Source organism: Triticum aestivum, chromosome 4A (assembly GCF_018294505.1).
Source record: "Triticum aestivum cultivar Chinese Spring chromosome 4A, IWGSC CS RefSeq v2.1, whole genome shotgun sequence".
In the NCBI taxonomy this organism is placed as follows: Eukaryota; Viridiplantae; Streptophyta; class Magnoliopsida; order Poales; family Poaceae; genus Triticum; species Triticum aestivum.
In genome coordinates this window covers 634,973,568-634,996,087 of record NC_057803.1, presented here as the reverse complement: position 1 = coordinate 634,996,087, position 22,520 = coordinate 634,973,568, and positions in this window count along the sequence as shown.

The following is a 22,520-nucleotide window of genomic DNA, read 5'->3' as shown; positions in this document are numbered from 1 at the left end:
CCTACCGCGCGGTTTCAGGGTCCTCCCGGGTGGTGCACGCATGTATTCCTCCTGACGTGGGACGCCCTATCACGTATTTTCGCCGAAGCAAGTAAATAAAGGAGTCATCAAATCACGAAAGAGCATTTTTCCCGCTGTCGGTGTCAAAACCGGCGGATCTCAGGTAGGGGGTCCCGAACTGTGCGTCTAGGATCGATGGTAACAGGAGACAGGGGACATGATGTTTACCCAGGTTTGGGCCCTCTCTATGGAGGTAATACCCTACGTCCTGCTTGATTGATATTGATGAATATGAGTGTTACAAGAGTTGATCTACCACAAGATCGAGATGGCTAAACCCTAGAAGCCTAGCCTATATGACTATGGTAATGAGTATATATGTGTCCTTTCCGGACTAACCCCCCCCCCCCCCCCGGTTTATATAGACACCGGGGGAATCTAGGGTTTACATAGAGTCGGTTACATGAGAAGGAATCTTCATAGTCGATCGCTAAGCTTGCCTTCCATGCCAAGGAGAGTCCAAACCGGACACAGGTACAGTCTTCGGTCTTCATGTCTTCACAGCTCATCAGTCCAACCCATGGATAACAGGCCGGACGCCCGAGGACCGCTTAGTCCAGGACTCCCACAGTAGCCCCTGAACCTGACTTCAATGATGAGGAGTCCGACGCGCAGATTGTCTTCGGCATTGCAAGGCGGGTTCCCTTCTATCCGAACTTCAAGATAGTCTTCGGGTGCGATGATAGTATTCGGACCTGTCATACACACCATACATAACCGTAGAGAGTATATATATTTTTACACGAGTCTAATCCGCTAACAGCTTTTACAATATGACATCATGTCTCTCCGGTCATAATTTCGAACCGTTTTTCGTCTGCTGCTCCACATTTCGAGACATGGTTTCCATTGCCACGTCTTGTCGAAGCAGTGATCGTGCCCCTTATTACGGGATTCTCATCAGTACGGGCGTGGGTAACCCAACCGTGCCGTTTATACAACCCTTGAGAATAGGTGAATCTTAAGGCAAGTGAGGAGTCGTTCAATATTTTTTGCCTTTATAAGGGGATAAGGATTCCCTCTTCCTCTCTCACGCCCTCTCTTTGTCTCCGCCTTTCCAAGCTCGAGCTCCAGTGCCCAAGTTCTCATCTCCTTTCCACTCAAGCAACCATGTCTGGATCCGGAGGCCAGGGCAAGTGGATGGTCTCCTCCGCCAAGGAGGAGGACATTACTGAGCTCCGGGTGGCCGAATATTTGGCGAAGGAGATCGCTCATCGCCTGCCGACCAAGGGACAGTTCGTCCCCACGTCGGAGCCCACCGAGAGGGTAGTGTTCCTCCCCCATTTCTTCCGCGGGCTAGGGTTTCCACTCCACCCTTTCATTCGCGGGTTGATGTATTATTACGGGATAGATTTCCATGATCTGTCCCCGAGCTTCCTCAACATCTCGGCGTTTATCGTCGTGTGTGAGGCCTTCCTCCGCATTCAGCCCCACTTCGAGCTGTGGCTCAAAGTCTTCAACGTGAATCCGAAGGTGGTGGACGGCCAGCACGCGAAGTGCAGAGGAGCTATGGTGAGCAAGCTATCCAACGTATCCTGGCCCAAAGGAAAATTCGTGGACATAGTGAAGGAGTGGCAAAAGTAGTGGTTCTACATCACAGAACCTCGCGGCACCACCTGGGCCGCAGCTGCCGAATTCCACTCCGGCGCTCCCATGCGGCTCACCTCCTGGGTCGAGAAGCCTCCAGATTGGGGGTTCCCCTGACGAGGTGATAGCGCTACAAACGCGTGTTCAGAGCATGTCGACCAGAAAGGTCAAGCTCGTTGATGTGATCCAGGTTATGCTGGTTCGCCGAATCCTTCCATGCCAGCGCCGAAACCGTCCTCTGTGGGAGTTCAACCTAAAGAAGGATCAGACCCTGGTGAGGCTCTTCGAGACTACTCATGAAGGCGCATGGAAGTTGCTCTTTAAGGGCAACGAGAAACTACCGGCCACGAATTCAGACTGTGGTCAGGATTGTAGACACCTCGCCAGCGAGGTATGCTATTTTTCGACGTATCCCCAACTTAATTGTTTCAAGGATGATGTCTGAGCTTATCTTCGCATTTCCAAGACTGGATGGAGAGGGCGAAGCGGATCCAGTGTCCGGCTCCGCTGCATGAAGAACCGGTCATCCCGCGTCTAGCGAAGATGCTGGTGCCGGCGCCTTATAAGGCGCTGGAGAAGAAGGCCAAGGGGGCCAAGGGTGGTCCCCATTGTTAGTGCACTTCGGACGTGACGTTCAAAGACGACGAAGCCCATTCCTCTGTCCTTGAGGACAACGACGAGGAAGAGGAGGAGGAGAAGGAAAACAACCCTCCCCCCGAGGAGAGGAAGAAGAAGATGGCCACTTCGGCGCATCCGGAGGCGGAAACGCCCAAGAAGGGGAAGAGCATCCCAGCGGTCAACACCGCGTGGGACGTTGATAGCAGTCCGGAGAGACGCCCCCGAACTAAGCCCCAGGCCACATCATAAGTGACACGGCTCACTCATGCGCACGTCTGGCCCTTTCTCTTCATTATCATGACATAGTTAATTTTGCTATTGCAGTCCGTCCCGCGACCTCATCTGGAGGTTCGTCGGCTCCGTCGGAGATGGCGAGCATGTCGCCACCGCCCGCTTATTCCCCCGGGGCTAGGGATGACACAGAAGTGTTATCTCGGAGGACTGCTCCGAACCAGGGAGGAACCCAGGACACTGTCCGGGAGGCGCCACAAGGCGAGACATCCACTGCCGGACACATGGGGGAGCCGATCCCCATGGAGGTTGGCGAAGAGGGCCGCATCATGTTTGTCCCTCGGACGAATACAATTTCAGAGGCCCATATGGCTCCGGAGTCAGGGGAGCAGCCCCCTTTCAAGGAGGGGGATGCGCCGCTTCCACCGGTGGCCCTTGTTCATCCAGGGGCGTCGGATAACCTGATGGAGGCGCTTCGAGGCACCTCCGTCGTGGACGAGCACCGTGTCCTTATGGGTACGGTGATTGAGAAGATTCAGTCCGCCAAGAGTGGACTGAATGAAGCCTGCAGCAGCCTATTGATAGGTTTCGAGGTAAGAAAGTGAAAAACCCCGTGTACCCCGTAGCCCCTAAGACACTGTCCGGTGTTCGGCAAGAAGAACCAGATATGGGATCGATCTTTTGTTGTAGGAGACCAACGTAAAATGTATGGATAAGCAGGCGTCGCTATTGGCCGCGACCTCGCATGCTGCTGAAGTCTCAAAGCTGAGGTAGAGGCTGGAGCGGCCGAGAATGAGCTCAGCGAAGTTAAGATTCGGCTCCAGGAGAAGCAAGGTGAGTGACGACTTGTTGTGTGTTTAGAAAGGATATGTGCTGTATATTGACCGTTGTGTCGTAATATGTGCAGGAGCCGCGACCGAGGTCGAGGCCCTAGAGGAGGCCCTGGGCGAGGCCGAGGAGAAGGCTGTCTAGCAGCAAGCCGCCCGTAAGAAGTCGAAGGCCCGGTCAAAGAAGTCCAGCAGGAGCTCCAAGATGCGGTCAAGAAATGCGAAGCCTTGGAGGATGATGCGTCGGTTAAAGGGACCGAACTCGCCAAGGCTCGTCAGAGTGTGGAGACCGCACGGAATGAGGCACAGGCCACCCTCCAGGAGATCCAGGAGGCCAAGAAGATCACGGCGGGTAAGGAATTTAAGATGCAAAGCAAGTATGCAGAGAAGCAGTACCTTTTAATAACCCGGGTTCGGAGTTCCCCAGGAGCTTTTGCGGATTTACCACACAGTGTATTAGACGCCGCAGAGTTCTATCGAGCCGAAGGAGGCGGTTCTACGGAGAAGTTATTCTGGTTGCAGTATGCGGCGCCAGAGCATCCCCTGTCCTTCACCGACCAGCTGAAACAGCTGGTGGAGCTGCATAGGGTGGCCGAACTAGCCATGAGGGATTTCATAATCCGGCTATGGCCAGCCGAAGCTATGCCTGACATATACTTCGGACTCATGAGGCGGATGGTGAATGCCTGTCCTCGGCTAGATGTCGTCAAGCGTTCGGCCTGCATTGAAGGTGCGCGCATGGCCTTCGCCCGTTGCAAGATGTGGTGGGCGAAGATGGACGCCGTCGAGGTGACCAGAGGGCCACCGGAGGGCAAGGAACACCGCACACCCGAACGGTATTTTGCTGATGTCCTAGAGGGGTCTCGGCTTGCGGCAGCACAATGTTCGCAGGACATGGTATTTGAATAAATGTATTCATATTGCCTTTGCCTTGTATTATGAGAACAAAGCCTGTTTTGTAATGTAATTTTGTTATGCTTTGAATTGTTTCCTCCTGTGCGGCCGTGTTGTATGTAAGAGGGTTGGCCAGTCATCGGCTTCTGCCCTCACGTGGTAGTACAGAGGTGTTCGGGATGGAATCTAAACAATCTTGATCCAATTGTATGGTCCTTGAAGCAGTTGTTTAGCACAACGAACAAGGCAATCAGACTATACGGCTTAAACACCCTCACTTAGCCATAGGAGTTTTAAAATAAAGCGTAGGTGCAGCCCCTGGTTCAAACTAGGGTGCTGTCAGCAATTGATCGGGAAATGTCGATCTTTCACATAATGCGGAAGAAATCTCCAACGATTTGTGACCCTCAAACAGCTGACCGGCTCTTGCCGTATCATGACAGTCAGTTTTCATCTTTCTCTTCCGAGGTGCTCGTATGGTCAAGGCCAGGGCACAGTTGGTGTAGTTATCCCTTTACTACCCTAGCCGATTTAGCGGAACATAGGGTAGCAAGCATAGGAGCCGGGCAACCTAACTGTTAACCAAAGACATGATTCGGAACCAATGCATATAATGCTAAATTCGGGGTGCCGAACTTTATCTTTAAGGATTGTTCGGACTTTGTTGCCCTATCGTGGGGCAATGGGGAGCCCCTGGAAAATATGAAATGTACCAGAGTGTACGGTTGCTAGGAAATAAGTAATATAAAGGAAAACAGAGTGAGAATAGAGATAGGATCTGGAGCCCTTGACCTTGGCTCATGAACTGTTTCCATTATAGTTGGTTTAATGCGTCCAAGCTCATTGGTACAAAATAATGCAATAAGCAACCGGCTATTTGACATGCCATACCCAAAGGCGGACTGCGCGTGGGTCCTAAAAACGGTTAGCCTCTAGGGTTCCCATGTACGCCTGTGCTCCGTGTCAATCCGGTGTGTTTGTCCTTTGACGGGATTGTTAATCAGGCCGTCGAAGGAGGCCCCCATAGGATAAACCTGAAACAAGGGAAAAGGAGATAGTAAAGTTATATGTGTGTCCGGGATCGGTCTAGCCGAACCCTGGATCCCGAGATAGCTTGTGCCTCCGTTGATGCCCATGGAATTTTGAGTGCGTAGTTATGGACGCGTGGCATGAATGCCACTACCTCATCGGGATTGGGACGGAGGCCGAATTGCTAATCAAGCTCTTGACGAGCCGCGCTGTCCTGTTGAAGTGTAGTCCGGACCCTCTTAATGATGTCCAGGGGCTCGGCAGCCAGGCTATGATGCTGCTTGAGAAGGCCGCTTTATACCTCTGCTGCTAGGGCGGAAGTGTGCTCCCTTGTCTGGAGGGAGCGTTCTGTGTTTCCGTTGACTTTTATGACGCCGCGCAGACCGGGCATCTTCAGCTTGAGATAAGCGTAGTGTGGCACCGCATTGAATCTAGCAAATGCGATTCATCCGAGTAGTGTGTGGTAGCCGCTGCGGAAGGGGACGATATCGAAGATCAACACCTCGCTTCGGAAGTTGTCCGGAGAACCGAAGACCACCTCCAGTGTGATTGAGCCCGTGCAGCGGGCCTCAACGCCTGGTATGACTCCTTTAAAGGTATTCTTTGTGGGTTTGATTCGTGAAGGATTAATGCCCATCTTCCGCACTGTATCTTGATAGAGCAGGTTGAGGCTGCTACCACCGTCCAGTAGGACTCGTGTCAGGTGAAATCCGTCGATGATTGGGTCAAGGACCAGTGCGGCTGAACCGCCATGCCGGATACTAGTTGGGTGATCTCGACGATCAAAGGAGATCGGGAATGACGACCGCAGATTGAATTTTGGGACGACTGGCTCTACCGCATAGACGTCCCGAAATTGCTCGCTTGCGTTCCCTTTTGGGGGATGTGTGTTGCGTATATCATGTTCACCATTTTGACTTGTTGGGGAAATTTCTTCTGCCCTCTCGTATTCGGCTGCCGGGGCTCTTCGTCCTCGTCCTCACTTTCTGATCCTTTTTCTTTGTTTTCGGCATTTAACCTGCCAGCCTATTTGAAAACCCAACAGTCTCTGTTGGTGTGATTGGCTTGTTTATCTGGGGTACCATGTATCTGGCACGGACGATCGAGTATGTGGTCCAGGCTGGATGGTCCCTCACTGTTCCTTTTGTAGGGCTTCTTTCGCTGGCCGGACTTGGAGCCGCTGAATCCGGCGTTAACGGAGGTGTCATCGGTGTTGTCGCCATTGCTTCGGCGTTTGTGTTTGTTGCGCTGAAGCTTGCCGGAGCTGTTCTTGGCCTCGGAGGGGCCTGCCTCGCTGGTTGTGTTTTTACTATGAGCTAACCAGCTGTCCTCAGTCGCGCAAAAGAGGGTCATGAGGGCCGTAAGGGCTTCCATGGACTTCGGCTTTTCTTGGCCGAGGTGGCGTGCTAGCCATTCGTCCCGGATGCTGTGTTTAAAGGCCGCTAGGGCTTCGGCATCCGGACAGTCAACGATCTGGTTCTTTTTGGTTAGGAACCTCGTCCAGAATGTTCTGGCTGATTCTCCAGGTTGTTGAAGTATGTGGCTTAAGTCATCGGCATCGGGTGGCCGGACATATGTACCTTGGAAGTTGTCAAGGAAGGCCTCTTCCAAGTCCTCCCAGCTGCCAATGGAATCCTCGGGAAGGCTATTCAGCCAGTGTCTAGCTGACCCTTTGAGTTTCAGTGGGAGGTATTTGATAGTGTGGAGGTCGTCTCCACGGTCCATGTGGATGTGGAGAATAAAGTCCTCAATCCATACTGCGGGATCGGTTGTTCCGTCGTATGATTCAATATTGACGGGCTTGAACCCCTCGGGGAATTCGTGATTCAGCACCTCATCTATGAAGCAGAGAGGGTGTGCAGTGCCTCTATACCGGGCCGCATCACGACGCATGTCAGGATCCCGATTCCAAGTCACGTTGATCTAGCCGGTAACACCTCATACCACATTGCGGCCTCACGCACGGTATCCCCACGGGTGTCGCCTTACCATGGCCCGGGACCGTTTGCGCCTTTTGGCTCACGTATATGATAGTGTCGCTAGCATCCATATGACAGAGAACCCGGGCCGACATGGCTAGTCGTGAACCCAAAGCGGCACAGACCTATGGGGATAGGCATACGTGAATAATATCGAGCATGTCGGTCATCAGCGTGTGAATCCGGGCTGTAGCACTGGGCTAACAGGACTCCGGGGAACCCGGGCTGTAGCAGGCTAGGCAGGATGCCGGATGTCACCACGTGACATTTCCCCGAAGGGATAGACATAGGAACGAAGTGAAACACATGTCGGGCAGTCAAGTGTCGTGAGCAGTAGTGCTGGGCTAGTAGGACTCCGGTGAACCGGGCTGTAGCGGAATACTTTGGCTCGAGGAGCACTAGACACTACAAGAAATATGCCAACTTGTGACCACCACTATTGGTCACTGAAAGGTCATGGTTTTTCATTTGCGACCTTTTTGTGACCAGAAACAGAAGGTCAAAAGCTGGCGGTCATAAACTGACTATAGCGACCTTTCTTCTGGAATGGTCGAAGACGTTTACGACCAAAATACGTCTACTATTTTGTTTTGGTCACTAGCAACCTCCCCAGGCCACGTAGGCATCCAGCGTGGCAATCTGACGTGGCACAAGATTCAGCCCGGTCCAATTCGGTGTTTATATGGGCCGAGCCCATTAATTCAGCCCATTTATATTTTTTTCTGTGAATTTTTTGTCAGCTTCATGGACCAATCCCAACATTGCAGCCTTTTTATTTTTGGTCCATGGCCTTTTTGTCTCAACAGTTTCATTTTTTTCTTTTTTTATAAATTGGGTTCACTAGTCACGTGGGTCCCCATTGTCAGGTTCTAGTACTGGGTCCTAGCCATCAGGGCAATATTCTTCATTTTTTTATTTCACACAAATAAATACCTGGTATTTAAATTGGCACACAGAAAACACACGAAATACTTCAAATATTATCAACCATCAAAGTGCTACATCATATAACACACATACAAATGTGATCAGCATCAAGTTTACAATCAGATAGCAAGCTCCACAAGTGTAGAATCACATGATCCAGGTTCTGCTACATCATACATGTTGGAAGTCTACTACATGACCTGATGGACAACGGCCTTGACCTGGTCCTTCGGATAGTTCAGGAGGTGCGTGCACTACGTGCGCACGTCCACCACGCATGCATGACATGCTCGGCCACGGCCATTGTACACGATCTCTCCCTCACCCCTTGTACCTCTCTGCATGTATAAATAACCCTACGAGATATGAATACAAGTGTGTATAGAATTCTGTAAAACAACTTGGTACCTGAGCAGTTCCGATCCTATTCCATGCTTCCGCCATGAATCGGCTGCTCCGCCGATCCCGCTCAGCTGACCTCGACGCGGCAGGGAACCTCCCTCCCCTGGCTCCTCTTGCTGCCATACCACCCGCCCATGTAGCTCCGGGCGCGGCGGGTCTTCATCCCCGGGCTCCTGCGCCTGCCTCGGTGCGCCTCGGCCAAGCCGCACCCGCTGCACCTGCAGCTGTTGATGCCGCCCCTCTGGCGGCTCCACTCCATCGCGGCGTCGGCCGTGAGCTCATCCCCTGCCTCGACATCCCGGGTGCGCCGGCACCAGGAGAGGGTCTCCCGCCCTCCATCACCGACTTCCTGCGGTTCAAGCTCGACCTCGTCGCCGGTAACTACTCAAGATGGCGCCACCTGTCCTACTTTATCCTTTGCAAGTATAACGTGCAGCATCACGTCGATGAGAACCGGGAGCCACTGCATGAGGACGCCAACTGGCGCAACGATGATATAACCATCGTGTTGTGGATCTATTCCACAATCTCTGATGAGTTGTAGATGTCACCGGCCAGCACGGCGTACCAGGTGTGGCACACCCTGCGCCTGTTCTTCCTCGACAATCAGGCCGGCCGTGCGATTCACCTCTCGGCGGAATTCCGCAGCACAGTCCAGGGGGACCTGACTGTTGCCGAGTACGCCCGCCGTCTGCAGTCTCTGGCGGCGGTTCAGTTCATCCACGGTCTCAGCCGGCGGTTCCATGTGCTCGCGACGGTGCTCCCCCTGCAGGTGTCGTTCCCCACGTTCGCCCAGGCCCGGTCGCGTCTCCTCCTCGAGGATATCACGCAGAACGAGCATGCTCGGGCCGACAGGCGCTCGAACGGCTCCACCGCGCTCTCCATCGGCTACACCTCTGGCGGTTCCGGAGACCGCGGCGGTACTCATGGCGATCGCGCTGCCTCCGGCAACCAGGCGGAAAAGGGGAAGGTCGCTGCCGAGCCCTCCTCCGGTGGTGACCGTGGACGTGGGCGCTGGCGTGGGTGCGGTCGCGGTCGCGGCCACCCAGGCGCTGGCAGCAGCTCCACCGCTCCAGCTGGGCGCGGCTCTCCACAGCAGCCGCTGGGCGCCCATCCATGGATGGGGTACTTCGCCCCGTACGGGAGCCCCTTCCCACCTCCGCAGCAGCCACGCCCCCTGGACAGCGCCCAACTCCGCCGGCGTCGTCGGCCCCGACCCGGACAGCACCACCAGGTCTACAACGCCGGTGCATCCAGCTCCTCCAACCCCGCCCCCTGGGACAACTACGCCGCCCTCCACGCCGCCCTCAACAACATCGCGGCGCGTGGTTCCTCGACACTGGAGCCACGTCACACATAACCAGTGAGACGGGTAATCTCTCCCAACTGTCTTCTGCTCTTTCGCGTTCTTCTAATAGCATTGTAGTTGGTGACGGTTCACAGATCCCCGTTGTTGCCACTGGCTCCACTCGCCTAGGCCCCTTCTCTCTCACTGATGTTCTTGTCTCCCCCACAATCAATAAGAACCTAATTTCAGTTCGTCGTTTTACTCGTGAAAATTCTTGCACAATCGAGTTTAATCCTTTCAGTTTTTTTGTGAAGGACCTCAAAACCCGGCGCATCCTAATGACGTCCAGTAGCCATGGAGATTTGTACCCTTTCTTCAGTTCCAGCGCAGTGCAGCAGGTCCTCTCCGTCGATGGCAGCTTGTGGCACAAACACCTTGGGCACCTTAGCAGTAGTTCCCTTTCAGTTTTAGCAAAAACTTTTCTTCAGTCACCATGTAATCAAGCTAGTTTGAAATCCCATGTGTGCGAGTCCTGCCAGTATGGCAAGCAATCAAGACTACCTTTTATGTCTTCTCGTTCCTGTACTACTGCTCCCTTTGACTTAGTGCACTGCGATCTCTAGACCTCCCCCGTCTCTAGCGTCTCTGGTTACCAATTCTACCTGGTCATCCTTGATGACTTCTCTCATTTTTCATGGACATTTCCGTTGCACGCTAAATCCGATACATCAATCACCTTACTTCGCTTTTTCGCATATGTGCTCACACAATTTCGTGTCCCCATCAAATGCATATAGTGCGACAACGGTGGTGAGTTCCTCACAACAGCCCTACGTGACTTCCTTTCTTACCACGGCTCCTCTCTCCGCCTCTCCTGCCCATATACTTCACCGCAGAATGGGAAGGCTGAGCGTATGATCCGCACAACAAATGACGTGCTCCGCACTCTCCTTCTCCACGCCCATCTTCCTCCTAATTTTTGGGTTGAAGCTCTTCACACGGCTACACATCTACTCAACCGGAGACCTTCCTCTGTCATTCGCAATGACACACCGTTCTTTCGGCTTTATGGCCAACACCCCACATATGATCATCTCCGGGTTTTTGGATGTCTTTGCTTCCCTAACGTCAACCCCACCATCGAGCACAAACTCTCACCCCGTGCCATTCGGTGCGTTTTCGTAGGGTATCCACTTAAGCATAAAGTCTATCATTGTCTCGATTTGCACACCCGTAAGGTCATCGTCTCGCATCATGTCACCTTCGACAAGGCAGTTTTTCCATTCGTTGATCCCGCCCGCCCCGTTAAACCCACTGGATTGCATGGCCACACATGATCCCGCCCACCCAATCCTTCTCGAGCGGCGCGCCTACCTACCTCGTACTGGCCCTGCAGCAGATCTCCCTCAGATCCCGGCCCAACAGCCAACAAACCGCGTCGCCCCCGCTCCCCATCTGCCGCCCACGGGATCCGCGCCTGATCGCCCGCCCTCCACCCCACCTTCGCCGGCTAGCGCTATGCCACCGTCCACCCCGCCAAGCCCGCCCATCTCACCCGCGTCGAGCTGCACTGACGCCGCCGCATCCACTCCTTCGCATGACGCCTCGCCTAGTACCACGCCGCCGCCTGCCAAGCGCCTCCCACCCAAGGCCGTCCCAGTTGCGCCGCCTGCCAATCTCCATAACATGCGCACCCATGCAAAATCAGGGTTTCACCTTCCCAAAAACCAACTGAACATCCACGCCACCACATCCCAGCTCAGCCCCATTCCTTCCTCCTACCGCACGGCCTTGAAGGATCCAAACTGGCACCGTGCAATGTTAGAGGAATATAACGCGCTTTTGCGGAATAACACTTGGGATTTGGTTGCTCGTCCTGCAGGATCTAACATGGTCACAGGGAAGTGGATATACCGGCACAAATTCCATCCTGACGGCTCGCTGGCTTGCTACAAAGCTCGCTGGGTGCTTCGCGGCTTCACGCAGCAAGCCGACATCGACTACGGCGAGACGTTCAGTCCCGTGGTCAAGCCAACTATGATTCGCACCGTGCTCGGCGTCGCCGCCGGGCGTTCTTGGCCGATCCATCAGCTCGACGTCAAGAACGCCTTCCTGCACGACTACCTCGCCGAGATGGTCTATGCCCAACAACCCTCCGGCTTTGTCAACACCAACAACCCTGCGCGTGTGTGCCGCTTGAACCGCTCGTTATATGGGCTGAAACAAGCGCCACGGGCGTGGTTCTCCCGGTTCACCACGTACCTACTCCAGCTTGGCTTTGGGGCATCTCGCTCCGACTCCTCTCTCTTCATCCTCCATCATGGGACGCAGCTCGCATATTTGTTGCTGTATGTCGATGACATTATCCTCACCGCGAGCATCACATCTCTCCTCCAGTCCATCATCTCCTCGCTCCACCAAGAATTTGCCATGTCCGACCTTGGCCCCCTGCATCACTTTCTTGGCATTAATGTCACTTCCACTGCCGCTGGTCTCTTCCTGTCGCAAGAGCAGTATGCCTTGGAGATTCTTGATCGAGCAGGGATGCTTAATTGCAAACCCTTACCCACGCCAGTAGACACACATGCAAAACTCCCAGCTGACGATGGCCCTCTATTTCATGATCCTTCTCTGTACAGGAGCCTTGCCGGTGCCCTACAGTACATAACACTCACACGGCCTGATCTTTCTTATGGTGTTCAGCAATGTTGTCTCTTCATGGACGCTCCGCGTGACTCGCACTTCCAGTTGCTAAAGCGCATCCTGCGCTACCTTCGTGGGACTACACATCTCGGCTTGCAGTTCCATCATTCCACCTCAACCGAGCTCGTCGCATATTCCGACGCCGACTCGGCAGGGTGTCCCGACACACGCCGCTCCACCTCGGGGTATTGTGTGTTCCTCGGCGGCAACCTTGTGTCGTGGTCCTCGAAGCGGCAACACACCATCTCACGCTCCAGTGCCGAGGCTGAGTACCGGGCTGTCGCGCACGCCGTTGCCGATGCAGTCTGGTTGCGACAACTCCTTGGCGAGCTCCACCAGGCTCCCACGCGTGCTACCGTGCTCTATTGTGACAACGTGAGCGCGATGTACATGTCGACTAACCCTGTGCAACACCAGCGTACGAAGCACGTGGAGATAGACTTGCACTTCGTCCGAGAGCGTGTGTCGCTCGGCGAGGTTTGCGTCCTCCATGTCCCGATGAGCTCCCAGTTTGCCGACGTCTTCACCAAGGGGCTGTCGACGAGCATCTTCCTCGACTTTCGGTCCAACCTCAACATTCGGGAGACCCACGTTTCGGCTGCGGGGGGCTGTTGGAAGTCTACTACACGACCTGATGGACAACGGCCTTGACCTGGGCCTTCGGATAGTCCAGGAGGTGCGTGCACTACGGGCGCACGTCCACCACGCATGCATGACATGCTCGGCCACGGCCATTGTACACGACCTCTCCGCATGTATAAATAACCCTGCGAGATATGAATACAAGTGTGTATAGAGTTCTGTAAAACAACTATACATACATACAAATAGGAGCAGCATAAAGGGCTTCATTAATGCAAAACTTGACACTTGAAAGCAATGTTAGAACTATGCCTCCTCCGACTTGTTTGTGCTGATGCTCACGAAGAAACATGAAAGCCCGGCATCTGCATGTTACAGAACAAAATGTTTAATTAGGAACAAAATAGAAGTAAATCTGATAGCATATTTAACAATAAATAACAGAATAATGAAGTTAACAAGACATTTTAAAATCAACTTGACAGTTGACAACAATGTTTGCGTTGGACACATCCAAAACTAAAATTATACATAAATGTCTAAATTCCAATGCCCAATGCCTCAGTTTAGTAAACCCTAAGCATGGTACATAGTAAAGATTGGACACAACCAAAACTGAAATCATTTACTCTATCAAGCAACAATGATGCAACACACAAGAAAAGAGAGATGCACAACGGGGCAACATCATATATCACACAATATGGACACTACCAGCTCACCGAAGAACTTGTGGTCGCCGCCGTACACATCGACCATAACACCGGTCACCTCGTTGATCTTGTCCTTGAAGTTCTCTAATTCCAGGTTGTTCCACTGCAGCTCGGTATTTTCTCAACCGTATGTGTACATGCATCATGTCATACATAAAATATTCTACTCAATATTCTCAGCTAACTTTGATGTAATGAAAATAATTACTTAAGGACTTGGGGTAATAATTGATATTAGACATCAAAATTAGCAGCGCTCATTTCAACCATGTTCAGATTAACTTGAGGTAAATTAGCAGTAATGATATGAGTTACAAGCTAGGTGTGTAACTGCTGTCAACACCACCACCACCAGAGACACGCAAGATAAGCATCAACACCACCATGATTTTGATATCAGCCACTCTATATCACCAGAGCATCACAGGGGCACATATGTAAAGCAAGTACACGTGGGCAGCTATTGACAGACCCTAGAACCACAGGAATTTATCACTAGAGAGCCCTAGTAGGAGTTGATGCTTGGTTACAACATCTAGCAGCAACTAGTACAGCCCCACGTCCAACCCAAATCATGGCCAAGGCCATGCAGGAGCTACATCAGAGAAGAAGGAATGGGGAGAAGCTCACCAGAGGGACATTGTAGCCGTAGCATAGGCTCAGCCACACCACGGTTGTGGTGTGACCATCACCACATCCAGGAGAGGGTCTGGAAGCAGCCGAAGCACCACCGCAGTGACCAGGGCAAGCATCGGGCATAGTGGCGCCACCCCAGGGACATCACCACATGGACATCACCGGCCTCGCCCTATTTCAAGAAATGTTCAGAACAACTTTGTCAGACTCGATCAATTCTGAAGAAACCAACTTCGTTGTCAGACACATACATATATACAGGAAGCAAAAGAAGAAGAAACAGAGCTCTACATAATGTTTATATCAAATGAGCAAGACACAGGAAGCAAGACACAGAAGAATTTAGCTTTACATAATGTTTACAAGAACAGGACCCCAATACATGATTTAACTTGTCCTCAACACTGTTAACAAGGTACTGAAAGTAGCTATGTGCATCAGCCTCACCAAGTCTTATCATGAATTGGTTGCTTTTACAAACTGTAATATATTTATGGACAGCAAACTAAATAGATGGTTTCTCTCAAACCTTACATCCAAACGAAGCAAACAAGTACTCTATGGAAACCTTAAAACATGCTTTACAACTCATATGTAGAGGCCAACTTGAAATTATGAGCATAACAAACTCATTTTTTAGTTAGAAGCCCGCTGCCCAAAACAGTCAGGTAGTGCAGTTTTTTAGCTGAACCAAAATCAGTTTACATAGAGGTAAGGAACTACTTCAAAAACAGAGGTAAGTAAGGAACTACTTCAAAAATACAGGTGCTAACTATGTTTACACAGAAAAAAGAGTACGGTGTCTATTTGCTAAACTTGCAGGAGCTAAGAATTCATTCCCCACAGAGAAAATGAACTGACTGAGACTATGATATATTTGTCGGTGGCCTACGTTTACGGTATCCTATTAACACAACATAAAGAAAAGAGATCATGTCCCATCGTCATTATATTAAATTTCTACTAGTACACAGTGCTAGAATCATACAACCTAAATCCACACGACCTAAATAAATCCCAATCAAACCAAATCCTGCAACAAAACCAATCATGGCGGGGGCTCACAGCATCAAAACAGAAAACATAGAATCCCAGCCACCGGGGCGCTGGAGCTGCAGAATTAACCTGTATGTGCCCATGGCCATCTCTACGGCGCGTTTGCTGACGGTCGTCTCGAAGCGTTCTAGCTCGTCCACAAGAAACGCGTGCCTGAAGCATACTGCCAGGCAATGCTTGTGTGGCCACAAGCTCGGAGGAAACCCTTCTCAGATACTTCCTTGTTAACTTCACTGACCGGATTTTGATCTGCTGAATCAAGACACTGGACTTGTCAAGCAATGTTGCTTTTATTCAGAGAAACAGTGGTGACTGCCACTTGCAGATTATTAACAGGCATAGGCCCATGCTCAGTTTACAGGGGCTATTTATTCAGCTAATTTACAGATCAGTTGTGTACTGTCTATGAAAATAAACATTTTGGTACCCCAAAGTTGCAGATCGTGTATGATTGCCTAGTTTAAGAGCAAAATTCCAATGGAGACAATGCACATGTAGCAGGTACGTAAAAGACATTTTTCAGGAAGTTTATGAATGAGAATATTAGCCTAGTAGTAGCAGCAGCTGTGGAACTACCGTGCTAAGATATTAATCTAGATGGTTGGATGAGGTTCTGGGAAGGAGCAATATCCAACAGCAAACGCTCATTCATTATGTACTAGGAAGCATCGACTGATCTAACCGAGTCAAAATACATGAAAATTGTCACCCATCTGCCAGCCGTGCTCCGGTTGGTGGGCACACATGCGTCACAGCCGATGGAGGAGGCGAGAGGGGGAGGAGAGGATGATGCACTTACCCACGCGGGAGGGGCGGCGGAGGAGAAGCGGGTGGTGAGCGAAGCGCACACTGTCGACCTCCTCAACATCGCTGGAGCGGGTGGGGGAGCGGAATTGGTGCATCCGCACCTGCCTGCCTGCCTGACTACCTGCGCGTGGCTGAGATGTTAGCGAGGGGAGGGAGGAGGAAGCGGGGGGAGTGCACGAGCAAGGTGGGACTGACCAACGACGCAGCAGCTGCCGCCGATGGTCGTTGGTGGCAGTAGCGGCGCCGCGCCCGTGGGTCTTCCTCCACGGCTCCACGACACGAAGCAAGCGGAAGGAGAAGCCCGCAGCTGGAACGCGTGCACGCGCTCGGAAGGAGTGGTGGTGGTGGCGGCGCGAGGGAGGGGAAGGGAGAGAGGAGGGCGTGGGGGAGGCCATGGATGGGGGGAGCTCCACCGGAGGGAGGTGGCGGCCGCGATCTGGAAGGGAGGAGGTGGCGGCTGCGATCTGGGAGGGACGAGCGCGGATCCGACTGCGGTCGTGGGAGAGAAGGGGAGGGGTGGGGAATTGCCGCAGCGCTTCCCACCGACGAGATCGAGGGAAGGATCGGTGGAGCTGGCGGGGAGGAAGGGGACGGGATTGAGAGGAGCTAGGGTTTGCGCTGGTGAGGAAGGGGACGGAATCGAGAGGAGCGAGGGAAAGAAAGGAGGCGGGGGGGGGTGGATGGAAATTGACCCGGAGGACATAGCTAGGGTTTCGGGGTTGGTGCGGATGGGTCGAGGACAGCCGTTGGATCCCCGAGCATCCGGCGGTGTTGGATGCACGATTCGCGTGATATGTCCATGGACCAATCAGAATGCAGTACGATTTTATGACCATCTAAATTGGTCGTAGTTGACTTAAAATAATGTGTTAAAATTATTTAAGCTACTTTATGATTTGAGAAATTCTAAAACAAATGGAAAACCTTCTCGTTGTGTCACCAAAATTTGAACAAGTTTTCAGAAAAAATAACAACATGGAATAAGATAAATATATTTAAAAAGGTGTCGTCGGAAATGAGTTTTTTACAAAAAAATATTTTCCCTTTTTCGAGTGCCCAAAATGAGTTTTTTTTGTGAAGGACCTACAATATATTTATAGCAAAATTGGATGAAATCAAGTTTATAAACTATTAGGCCATATTTAATGCACAAATGACCAAATAGTTGCGTGTCAAAAGATTTTATCCACCTCCGCTAAAAAAGACAAATTTCCGCTGATCCAGCTGGAAGCGAGTCAAATTTGAACTGTAGCTGCCTCATAGTTTGCTATTTATTTTTTCCAAAAAATCATTTCTAGGTACATAAGTATCTATTTAATAAGAGAAACATCAAATGTTTTCCAAGATTCAACCACTAGCTAGGAACGGTCAAGCCCGCTGTTTTGACCGCATTTTGGAACGGGCATAAAAAATTCAAAAAAAATCAAAAAATTGGAAAACATTCACATTGTGTCATTATATGTGACCAAGTTTCCAGGAAAAATAATAAACTTTTAATAGGGAAATTATTTTAAAAAAGTGTTCTCAGAAATGAGCTGTCATGCGTGAAGATTCATGGCCTTCAAGCCAAATGATCAATCTTATGGCCACATTCATGGCATAGTTTGTTCAAATGATCTCATATTGTGCACAAGGGTGCATCTTGGAATTCCAAACAATGTTGATTTGGGAGGTTTTCATTTTCTTTGCTCAAAAGAACCATTTTTCATTTTCTGAGTGACCAAAATGTGTTTTTTTGTGAAGGACCTACCATATGTTTCTTACAAAATTAGACCAAATCATTTTTCTAAAATACTAGGTCATATTTAATGCACAATTGACCAAATGGTTGGGTGTAAAAAGTTTTGATCCACCTCTGGTAAAAAAGACAAATTTCCGCTGATTCAGCTCGAAGCGGGTCAAATTTGAACTACAGCTGCCTCATAGTTTGCTATTTATTTTTTCCAAAAATCATTTCTAGGTACATAAGTACCTATTGAATAAGAGAAACATCAAATGTTTTCCAAGATTCTACCACTAGCTAGGAACGGTCAAGCCCGCTGTTTTGACCGCATTTTGAAACGGGTATAAAAAATTCAAAAAAATATTAAAAAAATTGGAAAACCTTCGCATTGTGTCATTTTATGTGACCAAGTTTCCAGGAAAAATAATAAACTTGTAATATGGAAATTATTTTTAAAAATTTTCTCAGAAATGAGCTGTCATGCGTGAAGATTCATGGCTTTCAAGGCAAATGACCAATCTTATGGCCACATTCATGGCATAGTTTGTTCAAATGATCTCATATTGTGCACAGGGGTGCATCTTGGAATTCCAAACAATGTTGATTTGGGAGGTTTTCATTTTCTTTGCTCAAAAGAACCATTTTCCATTTTTCGAGTGCCCAAAAGGAGGTTTTTTTGTGAAGGACCTCCCAAATAATTGTTGCAAAATTGGACCAAATCATTTTTCTAAAATACTAGGCCATATTTAATGCACAATTGACAAAATGGTTGGGGTGTAAAAAGTTTTGATCCACCTCTCGTGAAAAAGACAAATTTCTGCCGATTCTGTTGGAAGCGGGTCAAATTTGAACTACAGCTGCCTCATAGTTTGCTGTTTATTTTTTCCAAAAAAACATTTCGAGGTACATAAGTATCTATTTAATCATAGAAACACCAAAAAAGTTCCAAGATTCAACCACTAGGTAGGAACGGTCATTCCCGCCGTTTTGACCGCATTTTGAAACGGGGATAAAAAAGTCAAAAAAAATAAAAAATTGGAAAACCTTCGCATTGTGTCATTAAATGTGGCCAAGTTCCGGGGAAAAATAACAAACTTGCAATACGGCAATTATTTTAAAAAAGTGTTCTCAGAAACGAGCTATCACGTGTGGAGATCAATGGCTTTCAAGCCAAATGATCAATCTTATGGCCACATTCATGGCATAGTTTGTTCAAATGATCTCATATTATGCACAAGGGTGCATATTGGAATGGCAAACAATGTTTCCTAAGGAAGTTTTCATTTTCTTTGGACGAAAAAACCATTTTCCATTTTTCGAGTGCCCAAAAGGAGTTTTTTTTGTGAAGGACCTCCAAAATAATTGTTGCAAAATTGGACCAAATCATTTTTCGAAAATACTAGGACATATTTAATGCACAATTGACAAAATGGTTGGGTGTAAAAAGTTTTGATCCACCTCTCGTGAAAAAGACAAATTTCTGCCGATTAAGTTGGAAGCGAGTCAAATTTGAACTGCAGCTGCCTCATAGTTTGCTATTTATTTTTTCCAAAAATCATTTATAGTTACATAAGCACCTATTTAATCATAAATACATGGTTTGCTGGCGATACGTCGAGGTTTGGATGGTGGCCGAGGGCTCCAACTCTAGAGCGCGTAAACTCGCATGCCCGCCGCGTGGTCACCGCGTGACCGTGGCGTTGCCATGTGTTTTGGGTGGCCTAGGCATGTCTAGTGGGTTGGGCACTCCCCAGGTAGGTGCTAGGAAGAAAATTACAACATAATATTCTCACGAGGAGACCGATCGATGCTCAAACATGAATTAGCAGCCAAGTGTTTGATTAGCGGTACAGGAAATGTACATGGCTAATGGGCGTGTGTTTTGGCTGAGTATGATCATTTACTAAGAAGACCGTCTTCACAAATTTTCAGCTCAAAAGGAGGAGCCTAGGTGGTACTTGCTTTGCAAACTACCACACTGGACATAAATACGAATGTTGAAGCTCGGCTCAAAATAATGAATGGATTGAGCTGGCATTTGGTGGAGGATGGTTATTTGGGCATAGGAAAGCACTGTAGAAAATGGATACTATTTGGACATGTCAAAGTGGTACTTCCTTCACAAACTGTTGTTGTGAACAGAATAGGAAAATGAATATTGTTGAATTATTTTTGAACTAGGAAAGGAAGGTTTTTACATATTTGACAAAGATATGACCCAAAGAATTTATGAGATTTTTTTGGGAATTTTGGGAATGACAGAAATATAGGTTGCTTCACAACCTAGGGCAAAAACTGCCACATGGACATGACACATAGGCAAAACTGATGATGTGGCACCTAGTCATAGCAACCCACCACAATTTACAAGGTTATGACCATCTATATTGGTCGTTAACAACTAGAAATAAGGCAGCATACTAGCATTATTTGCCTTATGATCATTTCCTCTAATGAAATTATGACCTTTCTGACCAAAATGGTCGTTATGGTTTAGGGTTTAGAGCCCCCTAGACAGCTTTTGACCAATTTGTCTAAAATGGTCATAAATTTATGACTAATTCTTCGACGGTCACTGACAGAAGGTCATAAGTTGACATATTTCTTGTAGTGAGAATACATTTCCCCATAAGAAAGGCTGCCAAGGATAAACAACTAGATTGTCGGATCCCACACATACCAAGCATTTCAATCATACACGCAATATGCTCGATATGTGCAAATACAACATGGCATCACAACAAAACTCTAAAACTCAAGTACTTTATTTAAAGGCTCCAGAGAGCCATACATAACATGTTCATACAGGTAGGGGTCACATGACCCGACACTCAAGTCATACAAGCATAAAAGCACATGCGGAAGCAAATAGTCTGAGTACAGACACTAGAAAGCAAGAAGGCTTCTTGAAGCCTGTCTATCTACATAGGGCCCTCCATGGCCAGGGTCACTGAGGGAGTCCTGGATTAGGGGGTGTCCGGGTAGCCGGACTATACCTTCAGCCAGACTCCAGGACTATGAAGATACAAGATTGAAGACTTCGTCCCGTGTCCGGAAGGGACTTTCCTTGGCGTGGAAGGCAAGCTTGGCGATGCGGATATTCAAGATTTCCTACCATTGTAACCGACTTTGTGTAACCCTAACCCTCTCCGGTGTCTATATAAACCGGAGGGTTTTAGTCCGTAGGACAACTTCATCATACAACAATCATACCATATGCTAGCTTTTAGGGTTCAGCCTCCTCGATCTCGTGGTAGATCTACTCTTGTACTACCCATATCATCAATATTAATCAAGCGGGACATAGGGTTTTACCTCCATCAAGAGGGCCCGAACCTGGGTAAAACATAGTGTTCCTTGCCTCCTGTTACCATCTGGCCTAGACGCACAGTTCGGGACCCCCTACCCGAGATCCGCCGGTTTTGACACCGACATTGGTGCTTTCATTGAGAGTTCCTCTGTGCCGTCGCAATCAGGAAGGATGCCTCTTTCCGTCTTTAAAGACGGCGCCGTTACTAAGGGAGCCTTGGCTGTCGGCCAAACTCTCCGGCTAGGCGGTTTTCTCATGACCGCCTGTTCGGCCGTTGCACCGATGGTGACCTCTCGGGTCATCAAAAGCAATCTTCACATCAGCTCGGAACTCATCGAGCAGTTAGATCCAATGGAGCTCTCTTCCGTAAACGAGCTCTTGGATCGCATCGCCGCCTTTGGGGTCACTACGGATTATGACCAGATTGGGCTTAAACCCGATCTAAGAGAAACTAATTCTCCCCAAGTCACCCATCACGTTGCCGTGGTAGAGGCACAGTGCGGTGACTCTTCATCTATCTTAAGGACTAGCTACGTCCAGATTCCCGATCCCTCCAAGCCGGATACCCGTGGAGGGGAGGATGTAATTCAAGACCTGAACTTAGAATCAGGCAACGGGCTAGATTCACTGGACAACATCCAAGAATCCAAACTTCAGAGTTCGGAAACTCCTTGGCCTCTGAGTCTTAGATTGGGTGAAGTTCCGGACTTAATTCCACCCACCCACCCGAACATAAGCGATCTATCCCAAATCAGGCAAAAGCCCGAAGAAACAGTACATCATTACTGGGCAAGGTTCCTCCTGGTTATGAACAGGATAAAGGACTGCCATGAGGAAGACGCAATCTCAATCTTCTGCAATAATTGCACGGACAACGGAATCCTCAACGCCACAGGTCGTCGTGATCTTACACGCTTCGCTGACTTGGCGTCCATAGTACAAAAGTAGTGTGCGATGGAAAGCGCCCGGAAAACCGAAACTAAATTTGGGGGCAATCCGGCCCTGAATAGAAACCTCGTCCGAAATAAAAGGGTGCATCATCATCAGACACCCGGGTTAAAAACCAAAAAACCAAAACCCTTTACAGGGCATGGAACCGTACTGGAGGGATGGCTTAATGGACCCTGTAAAATTCATAGTACAAAGGA